This window comes from Colobus angolensis, unplaced genomic scaffold, assembly GCF_000951035.1.
Source record: "Colobus angolensis palliatus isolate OR3802 unplaced genomic scaffold, Cang.pa_1.0 Scaffold291, whole genome shotgun sequence".
NCBI lineage: Eukaryota > Metazoa > Chordata > Mammalia > Primates > Cercopithecidae > Colobus > Colobus angolensis.
Genome location: NW_012116166.1, coordinates 4,178,462 through 4,188,197, shown reverse-complemented (window position 1 = coordinate 4,188,197; position 9,736 = coordinate 4,178,462).

Genomic DNA, 9,736 nt, shown 5'->3' with positions numbered 1-9,736 from the left:
TCTTTCTTTCTTTCTTTCTTTCTTTCTTTCTTTCTTTCTTTCTTTCTTTCTTTCTTTCTTTCTTCTCTTTCTCTCTTTCCTCTTTCTTTCTTTCTTCTCTCTTTCTTTCTAGCTGTGGGTTTGCCCTACAAGGTGCATGCCCTTTGATAGCAGCTCTGAAAGTCAGGTCTTTAGGGATGGGCAAAGGAGTCTTTGGATCAAGGTTGGTGTCCCCACTTGGGCGTCCAAAGCAAGTCAGTTTCTGGATGAGGGGCTACATCTACATAGCAGGTTCCCCCTTGCCATCCCCTGGGGGCACCCCAGCCTCGAGTCAGCTAAATGAGGGCAATTGAATATAGAGAGAAACAGCTCAGTTCATGCCCAGACTTTTCCTTTTTGGGTCTTTCAATTAATATTGTCTTCTAAAGTTAACATGTAGATATAAGTCATTAATGCATCATGAAAAAGTATTCTGTTGTTGATAAAACATTCTCTCTCTCTCTCTCTGTCTCTCTTTTGAAAACTGAATCTCTGGGGAATTTGAGCCCACGAAGATTTGCAGTGCAGGTGAGGGAGCACGCAGTGGTAACTGCTTCTAGCTTCAGCCCCATGGCTGCTATGGTTGCCGCTCCCAGGGGCTCAACCAGAAGATGCAATTTTTCACATCAAAGTAAAATTCACAGTTGCTGCACACCAGCCCCTTGTTCTAACAGTGAAACTCCAGTCACCTCAAGGGTTCCTCCGTAGATGTAGAAAGTGTGTGTCTTCCCTCCCCAGCACTGGTCTCCCCCTTAAGAATTGACCTTTGAGACTGTGTGTTCAGTAATGTCTCCAGTTTTGCTTGGTTAAACATGGAAAAATGTTCCTCTAGATAGAACCAGCTCCCCATTTATTTCGGAGCACCCTGTCTCTGACGTAATGTTGCCTGGTTTATGGCCTCGTTGCTCTGCGTTTCGAGTTGAGTAATGCCTGCTGGTGCAGGAGGCACCACCTACGTAACCACAGGAAGGGGCATCATCCAGGCGAGGCTTCCAGGCATCTGTTGGGAAATAGCTTCCTTTGTGCCAGACAAATGAATGTTTTTCACATGTCTCACAAAAGGAAAAGGGTTGCATGGTGGAGGTTAACATAACAATCTTCTCTTATTACAGTGATTTATGTGTGCATAACTTCAGCAGCAGAATGTCATCGAGGAGGTCTTTAATTGGCAGACTTCAGGGACCACAGAGGGAGATGACAGAGTGAGCTCTGGAGAAATGAGAGTGTCGGCTGCCATTCCCAGCTCATCCCTGCAGAGGAGGTCTAAATAAATCTCTTGGGGAAGGCAGTCAACTTTTAAACTTTTTATTAACCTGATCTCGACTAATGAAATACAAAAAGGAGGAGATGATCTCCAACTTCAGATGATTTGGATCTCGTGATGCGGCAAATGACTGCCTAGGTTTCTCCAGACAACGAAACACAAGTCCTCTGGCAATTTTCATTCAAAGACAACAATACTGCAATTTGCAGCCTTTATGACTTCAATGAGTCACTTGGTCTCGTCTTGCCACAAAGGATATAATCACGTAGTTTTAGGCATGTCAAAAGATGTATTTTCTTTTGTGAACAGATTCTGAGCCCTTGGATAGAGGTGTTGTTTTTAAATGAAGTCTTTGCTGCTTTGGTGACGTGATGGGTTTCAGACAAGAGTCTTTCCCCTCTCAGAACGTTGCGAACTGTCTAGAAGGTCAGACATGCAATGGAACAGAGAGGGACTTCTTTGACAACACCATCCTAATATCTGTGTCACTGTTAGGAAGGCTGCGGTCTTTCCAAAATCATGACCAACGACTTTGGAAACATCTGTGATTACATGCCCTCGGCGATGGTGTGGGCCTTTCTGGGCATTTGACTCCAGCGCCTGTGATGCAGTGCTTCCCACACTGTGGGCCAAGTGCTTTCATGGGTCACGAGGTCTTTGAAAGAGGACTAAGCATTTCTATGCTTTCATTTATTTTCCAAGTCACAGTACACTAAAAATACAATGTCTTTAAGTTAGGTTCCCCCAGAAGCAGACACTGTTACAAGAATTAGAGTGCAAGTTGTTTCTTTCAGTGGTGGTTGCAGGACACACTGGTAGGGGATGGGGAATGGAGGTGTGATGGTTAATTTTATGTGTCAACTTGACTGGGCCATGTTACCCAGATATTTAGTCAAAATTGTTTTGGATGTTTTTGGATGAAAGTAACATTTATATCGGTAGACTTTGAGTCAGGCTAATTGCCCTCCATAAAGTGGGCATCCACTTATTTGAAAGTCTGAATAGAACAAAAGACTGACCTCCCCTAAGCAAGAGAGAATTCTGCAGCAGACAGCCTTCCAACTAGAACGGCAACATTGGCCTGTCCTTGGGTGGGTCTCCACCCTGCAGGCCTAACCGGCAGATTTCGGACTTGCCAGCCTCCAAAATCACATGAACCAACTCCTTCAAGTGAGTTTGGCTTTCCATATACAATCATGCATTGCTTAACCATGGGGATACTTTCTGAGAAACGCATCCTTAGGTGATGTTGCCACTGTGTGAACCTTGTAGCATACATACACAAACTTGTGTAGCCTGTTGCTCTTAGGCTACAAATCTGTGAGCATGTTACTATACTGAATACTACAGGCAACTGTAACGCAGTGGGAAGTACTTGTGTTATCCAAACAAATTTAAACATAGTGCATTCTGCTATGATGTTGTATTAATCTGTTTTTGTGCTGCTGATAAAGACATACCCAAGACTAGGTAATTTATAAAGAAAAAGAGGTTTAATGGACTCACAGTTCCACATGACTGAGGAGGCCTCACAATCATAGGAGAAGGTGAAAGAAATGTCTTACATGGTGGTAGGCAAGAGAGAAGATGTGCAGGGGAACATCCCTTTTATGAAACCGTCAGATCTCATGAGACTTATTCACTGTCATGAAAACAGCATGGGAAAGAGACCTGCCCTCATGACTCAATTACCTCCCACTGGGTCCCTCCAATGACACAGTGAATTATAGGAGCTACAATTCTAGATTTGGGTGGGGACACAGCCAAACCATATCAGATGTTATTGACAGTCATGATGGCTAATACATCACTGAGCGATAGAAAATTTTCAGCTACATTGTTATCTTATAGGAGCACCACGGTAGATGTGGTCTGTTGTTGACCAAAGTGTTGTTATGCAGTGTGTGTATACACATCCCATTGACTCTGTTTCTCTGGAGAACTCTGGCTAACATAGGTGGTCTTTAGGCCCTAATTCCATCTAGCCTGAGAGGAGAAGGGAAGGGAAGGGGACTGATACAGAATGCATTGAATGAGCAGGTTGCTTTGCCTTGCAGCCAGGAGTTCTGGGAATGTAAACAAATCCTGAGTTGTTCCAAGTAAGGGAGGAAATGGCTGGGTATGAATCTATCAACTCCTATCTGCTACTGCTGGAGTGGAGGGCTGTCCTGGGGCATTAGCCCTCTGGTGCATGCTTACAGCAGACACCTTTGATGCCTGTACTAGAAATCTGAGTGCTAGTGCAGGGCACAGAGGTGATGTACAAATACTACCGTGTTAGGGTCTGTACAACGTTATGCTTAAGGGACTACTCTAAGCATACTGTACATTTGGGGGAAGGGGGCTCTGGAATGCAGGGTTGCAAGAATATATTATGGGCTTTGTCTTTAGGATATGGGATATTCTATGTATGACTTTGCATGGCTTAGTGTTGCCTGGGTTTGGTGTGGTCCAGCATAAGTAGAGTGGTCAGTACATCCCTGATGTGAGCCAGTGGGTGGAGAGATTGCTACGGTTTATTAATGGTCCATACGCATGGCTGACAGGTATCTGGATCCAGAGAAGAGTTGAACCTAGTGCTGGTTATATCTAAAGGCACCAGGGGTGTATGTCTTGAAGGATACAATTCATTGGTTGAGGTGGGTGTTTGGTTTCTTCATTGTGGGTAAGCCCTTTATTTTCATCTTAATGTCAGAATATCTGCAGCTAAACTAACTTGCCATCTAAGTCTTTCACAGACTCTGTTTCTAGCCATGTATTTCTATCAGAGCCTCTTCTGCCTTTCCCTTTTCCCAGCCGGGACCATGGGGGCAGCTCTGCCTCTTTCCTGCTATTTCCTCAGCCAAGTAATCTTAACACCCCATTCGTCTTTCCTTTGAAGAGCCTCTCCATCCTTACAGTCTTTTTTTTTTTTTTTTTTTTTTTTTTTTTGAGACAGAATCTCGCTCTGCCCCCAGCCTGGAGTGCAGTGGCCAGATCTCAGCTCACTGCAAGCTCCATCTCCCGGGTTCACGCCATTCTCCTGCCTCAGCCTCCCGAGTAGCTGGGACTACAGGCGCCCGCCACCTCGCCCGGCTAATTTTTTTGTATTTTTAGTAGAGACGGGGTTTCACCGTGTTAGCCAGGATGGTCTCGATCTCCTGACCTCGTGATCCGCCCGTCTCGGCCTCCCAAAGTGCTGGGATTACAGGCTTGAGCCACTGCGCCCGGCCCTTACAGTCTTTTTTATTTTTTTTTCCAAGTTTCTACATGCAGCATTCATTTTTATTTTTATTTTTCGAGATTATTTTGGTCTTATTTTATTTTATTATTTTTTTGAGACAGGGTCTCATTCTGTTGCCTGGGGTGGAGTACAGTGACACCATCACAGCTCACTGCAGCCTCAAACTCCCATGCTCAAGTGATCCTCCTGCCTCAGCCTCCCAAATAGCTGGGACTACAGGCATACACCACCATGTCTGGCTAATTTTGTTGTTGTTTCTGAGACAGGGTCTTCCTCTGTTGCCCAGGCTGGTCTCGAACCCCTGGCTTCAAGCAGTCCTCCTGCCTCGGCCTCCCAAAGTGTTGAGATTACAGGCGTCAGCCACTGCGCCCAGCCCATCCTTACGATCTTGACTTTTGTTATTATTGGAGAGGAAGATGAGCGTGCTACCCCCATTTTACCTTAACAAAATCATTTTGCTCATAACCAGAAGCTCAGATGTTTCAGACGTCTACCAGGCAGAAGTATGATCTGTTTTCATGTCTGCCTATCTGGGGTAATGGCTACACCATACCTACCTATAAATACTTGGAACAGTCCATGTATAATAAGTGGTAAAATACACCCAGAGTAATAATTCCATATGTTTAATAACCAATGTGCCAATGAGACTGCTGCTCCTTGCCTCTGCAAGCTCCAAAGGGTGCCATCGTTTTGTAATCTTGTGGGCTGGTAGAACAGGACCTTTAAAACTCAAAGTGGTTGGGGTGTTCTAATGGCTCTCACTTTCCTTCTGTAAAAACCCGTGTGTCTGTGGGGCTCGTGTGCCACTATTCACAAGGTGACAGTGGTGATCAGAAATGTAATTTTCAATATTTATGATTGAAAATGTAATTTAGAAATGAAAGAAAGGGCACTTGTTCCTCCTTAGCTCGAAGTGAAATCATTGTTTTGAGACGTGTTCTTTGTACAGTTAATCTGGCCAATGTAATTTACCACACCACGGCTGAATTGTAAGTCTGGTGCTCTATTCATCAAATAAGAATTATTTGTGCAAAATGCATTTGAATTAGTGGGTGTTGTGTGGTGCAGTGGTGATTTGATTTCAGAAATCTGGCAAAGGCAGGAGTTCAGTGAGCTAAGTCTGCAGTGTCACCTCCAGAGCACTGGTTCCATAAAAGGGTCAACAGTTGAGGTTGGCCATGTGTGGAAGCTGCCAGGTCAGAGTTTTGGGTCCTTCTCCCATTTTGCCTGTGAGGCACTAGCCCACTTGGATTTGACCAAGGGATGTCAACAAGCTTAGAAAACTTATGGCTTGTTGACCTATGCAGCTTGGCCTGCACTGTGTGTGTGTATGTGTGTGTGTGTTTAACTTTCCATTTTTAAATAATTTAAGCTGCACACAAAGTTGCAAGAATAGCACCAAGAGAAGAATTCTTGCGTATTCTTTCCCCACCTTCCCCCAACGGTAACATCTTACATGACCATAGCACATTATCAAAACCAGGAAACTGGCATTGGTACAATATTATTAACTGAACTATAGACCTTATTTGAATGACATGTGAATGTTTTAAAAATTGAATTGGTTGTAGGGTGAGGTCATGCGGAAGTAAGAAGATTTATTCATACTGAGCCTGTGTTCTGCAGGGGAACAGCAGTGAGCACTGAGTCACAGCAGCCCCTCCTGGAGAGGGACAGGCTCCCCAATTTGCTCTGCTCCTCTCCACCACATAGGGACATGCACCTTACTAGCTTTGGTCATTTACTCTGCCTGCTGTGTCCTTGTAGGGATTGAAGTCTGCAATGCCTGTAATAATAGCTGCAAGTTCCCCAGTGGTAGCTGGGGCTGAGAACCATGCCCTTGCAGAAGAACCTCTGGTTTAAGGAGTGGCCACCCCAGGGGCCAGGGGCTCAGCAGAGGAATTCCCTTTGGAGAGCAGTGGACTTTTCCTGTATGATACCCAGACATAGTGGATAGTGGAACCACTCACCACTCACCACAAATAGTGAGATGTTCATGAGATGTGATGTATGCTCATGGCCAAACTGCAGATGCACAGATGCAGTTGTTTTACCAAAAGCCTCTGGTATTGCTGGGGCTAAAGACATGTTTCAGGGTGTAGCAGTGCCCCTCCTGGCTCCTGCTAGCCCTCTGGCTGAACTGCATGGCATTTTGTGGTCCTTGGTTATCCTTTTGCAAAGCCATGGAATAGATTTGGAGGCAGATACACCCTTTCACGCTCCTCTTGTGATGGCGTTTAATTCGTAAGCAAGATAGGCATTGGGTCCTGGTTCTGAGAACAGTCTCCTCTCTTTTCAAGGACAGGGAAGATGGAGGACTGGATGCAGGTGCTGTTGAACTGAAGCCTCTGAGACACTCCCTGGAGAGGTGTCAGTGCTGCAGAGGGCTTTGTAAACATAGAGCCCTTGGCAGGGGCCATCCTCTCCTCCCCCAGTTCAGTTCAGCAAACACTTGCTAATGCCAGTATGCGACAGGCACAGTGCTCGGTGTTGGGGCATCACAGATTAGTAAGTCATAGCTCCTATCTTTGGGAAGCTCTTGGGGCTCTGGGAAAGAACCATTTACACCACGAAGTAGATGAAAGGCAGGGTGCTATTTGACCATAGCGCAATGGGAAAGCAAGTGATGCAATGCATGCTGCCGGAACCTCTGAGATGGAGGCTCTGTGTATCCCACCAGCAGGCTCCCATGCATGCGGCATGCGTGCTACAAGAGCAAACACCAAAGCAGCAAGTACTTTTTTTCTTTTTAGAAGGCTGTGAGGGAAAGCAGGTGGGTGAGTGGTGATGGGAGTGAGGCAGGCCACAAAATGAACATCTGGAAAGAGAGACAAACAGAAACTCCCTTTCTCTGCAGAGCGGCTGTTCTTCCCCGGCCTTACAGTGCTAGAGAATTAGTTCTGGATTCTCTTAGTAATTAATAGCATTTAAGTTCCAGGGTAGTCAGTTTTGATTAAGCAAACATTAAATTAATCCAATCTGCAAACACTTACTCTCTAAGCACTGCTGGGGGAGAGAGGCGGCTGGATGGACAGATGGATGTGTTCTCATTGGATTGCGGGCCACCTCCGAGTAGTTACAGCTGGATCAATACGGCTCCTAGAGCTATAATAGAATGGCTTCGACATGCTCATCTGTGGCTGAGAACACAGTATACACATTGATTTCCTGGCCTGATATAACCCATTTACCTATTCAGCTACTCCGTTCAGGAAGGTGGAGGGGTCCCTAGGCCCAAGGGAGCAATGATGCCTGTAAGTAGGTTAGCAAATGCTTGGGAAATGTCTTAATCGGCGACATGGTTCCTTTTTTAGGAAGGCGTGTTTCTTTGTAAAGAAAAGGCCTCCTTAGAATCATATTGGCTTTGTCTGGGGAAGCAGGGGAAGTTGGGGTGTCACCGTTTCCACTCATCAGGATTTGCCCTTCTCATCATTGAAATCTCAGGTGTTGAACAATTATCTTAGTTCACGGAGCATTAAGGGCTTCACTTTGGAGCGCATTCCAGGTGTATCTTTGACTCTGACTTAGGTGGGTTTGGGGAGCTCATAGAAAATGCACCAGGATCACTCAGACAGGAAAGATGCTTTCCTATATCTACTTTTGCTTTCCAATTTAATTTATTTTATTTATTTTTACTTTTTGAGACACGGTCTTGCTCTGTCACCCAGGCTGGAGTGCAGTGACCTGATCTCCGCTTACTGCAAACTCCGCCTCCCAGGTTCAAGTGATTCTCCTGCTTCTGTCTCCCAAGTAGCTGGGATTACAGGCATGAGCCACCACATAATTTTCATATTTTTAGCAGAGATGGGATTTTGCCATGTTGGCCAGACTGATCTTGAACTCCTGACCTCAGGTAGTCTGCCTGCCTTGGCCTCCCAAAGTGCTGGGATTACAGGCATGAGCCACCACACCTGGCCCACTGTCCAATATAATTTAAAAAGAAATAGCTGAATTCAGTGGCTCATGCCTGCAATCTCAGTGCTTTGAGAGGCTAAAGTGGGAGGATCACTTGAGGCCAGGAGTTTGACACCAGCCTGGGCAACATAATGAGACTCTGTTTCTACAAAAATAAAATAAAATAAAAAAAATTAGCCAGGCACAGTGGTAAGCACCTGTATTCTCAGCTACTTGGGAGGCTGTGGCAGAAGGATTGCTTGAGCCCAGGAGTTTGAGGTTACAGTGAACCTATTTTACCACTATACTCCAGCCTGGGTGACAGAGTGAGACCCTGTCTCTTTAAAAAAAAAAAAAAAAAAAAAAAATGGCTGGCGCGGTGGCTCATGCTGGTAATCCCAGCACTTTGGGAGGCTGAGGCGGACGGATCATGAGGTCAGGAGATCGAGACCATCCTGGCGAACACGGTGAAACCCCATCTCTACTAAAAATACAAAAAATTAGCAGGGCATGGGGGCGGGCGCCTGTAGTCCCAGCTACTCGGGAGGCTGAGGCAGGAGAATGGTGTGAACCTGGGAGGTGGAGCTTGCAGTGAGCCGAGATCGCGCCACTGTACTCCAGTCTGGGAGACAGAGCGAGACTCCGTCTCAAAAAAAAAAAAAAAAGAAAGAAAAAAACTCATAAAAATAAATTTTGCAGTTGTGTTTAGCTCATCATTTCCAAGTGAAGTTCAGCCATGAGATATTCACAAACTCTTTAACATGTTAAAGTCACAGAGAACTAAAGACCAGGTCAACCAAGGACCCATGACATCCCTCCTTAACTGACTAGTTAAGGGTCAGTTAACTGGTCACTTAACTACTTAGTAAACTTTCTATTTTTTGAGACATGGTCTTACTCTGTCACCCGGGCTGGGATGCAATGGTGTAATCACTGTTCACTTTAGCCTTGAACTCCTGGGGTCAAGTGATCCTCCTGCCTTGGCCTCCCAAAGTGCTGGAACTACAGGTGGGCACCACCACATTCGACCAAGGCCTGGTTAATTTTTCTTCCTTCTGTGGAGCATTTATTAATATTAACATCTTGATTATTCTATGGAACAGAGTTTGGAAAATGATACTTTAAGTTCACATAGAATTTGTTCTTTTCCCTAACAATGATAGTTAATATCTGTTTATCATTTACTTTTGAAGAGACAATGTGCTGATTTGTGTAAACTAGCTCCTTCAGTCCTCACAAAAGAAATCCTAGGAAGCAGGGGCCATTATTATTTTTCATTTTATCTTTTTTGAGACAGAGGTTTGCTCTGTTGCCCAGGCTGGAGTGCAGTGGTG